Genomic DNA, 2,500 nt, shown 5'->3' with positions numbered 1-2,500 from the left:
ACAATTCACTTTTGGAAAGACGAGTGTTTCGTTCAATTTCCTCAAACAACTCTCATTCAGGGTTCATTTGAGCGGGTTGGGCTACTCAACCTGAAGAAAATTCTAGCTGGGCCCCCACCTGCAAGGTGATAAGAGATCGCGATATCACGTAGGCTAAGGTAAATAATTTAATTATATATTACTTAGTGAAAATTTATTTATCACATCAAATACATAAGTTGCCTTCTCTCTGTTTTAGTTTTACAATGAAAATAATATCTAATAATTCTACACTCATCTACAGTGCAGTTAAATATACTCTTAACTGTACGCATACACACACACGCGCGCACACGCATATACGTATATGAGCGGCCATCATATATATACATTAAAGTCAGTTTAGCAACGCAATGTGGCACTCCTACACAGAACGATGTTACGACTTTTAGCCCCAGGAAAACATCTTTCCCAGCAGGCTACCGACACATGGTCTGTGTCCGTATACCGTAAGCAAGCGAGTTTATTGCTCCCTTTCTAACGTTAGCGATACGTGTAGACCAATGGCTTCTGGGTTATTTCCCTTGCTCGGTACAGGACAAATGCCGGCTAGAAATGAACAAATGATACTGCTATTTTTGCCCCGAGAAGACAACTCCTTCTGTTGGTTTTTATCAGTGCGCTTTCCCGCTCAATATTCATTGCAAGTGGGAGAGAACACCTACCACGCTAGCTGACAAAACACTAGATGCGATTTCGATCTTTTTGGACCACTTCAGTGGTCTATCTAACCATATATATATATACATATACATATATATATATATATATATATATATATATATATATATATATATATATATATATATATATATATATATATATATATATATATATATATATATATGGGCTTCTTTCAGTTTCCGTTTACCAAATCCAGGCACAATACCTTCGTGGGGCCGAGGCTACTATAGAAGGCGCTTGCCCAGCAGCTTATCATGACGTGGGACTGAATCTTGGACCATGCCATTAAGAAGCAAACATCGTATCACACGTTCTAGCCGCGCCTTCTCTTATTTAATATTTGCACAAAATATGACGGTGAGCTGGCAGAAACGTTAGCACGCCGGGCAAAATGCTTAGCAGTATTTCGTCTGTCTTTACATTCTGAGTTCAAATTCCACCGAGGTCGCCTTTGCCTTTCATCCTTTCGGGGTCGATAAATTAAGTACCAGTTGCGTACTGGGATCGATCTAATTGATTGCACCCCGCCCACCCACCCAAAAATTTCGAGCCCTGTGCCTGGAGTAGAAATGAATATTTAGATAAAATAAAATATGTCGTAGGAGTTGATTTTAATGGCGTTATAATTTCAGCTGCAGGAGAAGAAAGAATATTCTGTTTGAAATATTTATGTAATATGAGTAGACTTTTCTCTCTTCGCTGACATCGTCGCATCTGCATATGATATATTTAAGGATAGTAGGAGTTGAGGTCAAGAGATAATTGAATGATGGCAAGAGGGAAATGCGTTGAGGAAAAAAAGAAATAATGTTTATGATGATAATGCTATTAGTAACAATAATAATGTATGTGTGTGCGTGTGTGCGGATGAGATAGATGTGTATATGAATATATATATATATATATGTATACATGCATATATATATATATATATATATATATATATATATATATATATATATATATATATATATGTATATATATATGTATATATACATATATATATATGCGTGTATGTGTGTAAAGTGCGACTAGGTATATATATATATATATATATATATATATATATATATATATATATATATATATATATATATATATATATATATATATATATATATATATATATACATATATATATATAAATATATACATATATACATACACACACACACACGCACGTATATATGTATATTTACAATCATGGACGCGCGCAACAAGGAAAAGACTCACTGACACACAAACAGCCGCGCTTACAAACACACACACACACACACACACGCATGGTGTGTATGTATGTAAAATGAAATGTATGGAAAGAGCGATAAAGCGGGTTGAAAGAAAAGGAAAGAAGATAGATGGGACGATGGGACGGTAGACATTTTTTAGTGACTTTATCAAAGAACAATGACGGAATTCCGTAGCTATTTCTAAAAAACTTGTCGTAGTCAGCATTCTTAAATATGGCAGGAATGCGGATGTCAAATATGAATGTTTAAAAACACTCATATACACATACATGTATACATATATGCAGACGCATACATATACACATATATACACTGGCATGATTATATGATAAAGTTTGATCCAATGTCACGTGATTCTAGGTGTGTTACGACAGTGCGACATCTTGATTGAGAAACTGTCATTCACCAGTACCTCGGTTTATCCAACAGTTTATGACTGGAATTTGGCAAACGTCAAGCGATAAGAACTCATCTTGTACATACATACATACATACGTACGTACGTACATACATACATATAATAATAT

Source organism: Octopus bimaculoides, chromosome 8 (genome assembly GCF_046866305.1).
Source record: "Octopus bimaculoides isolate indiv1 chromosome 8, ASM4686630v1, whole genome shotgun sequence".
Taxonomy (NCBI): Eukaryota; Metazoa; Mollusca; class Cephalopoda; order Octopoda; family Octopodidae; genus Octopus; species Octopus bimaculoides.
This window is presented reverse-complemented; position numbering follows the sequence as displayed.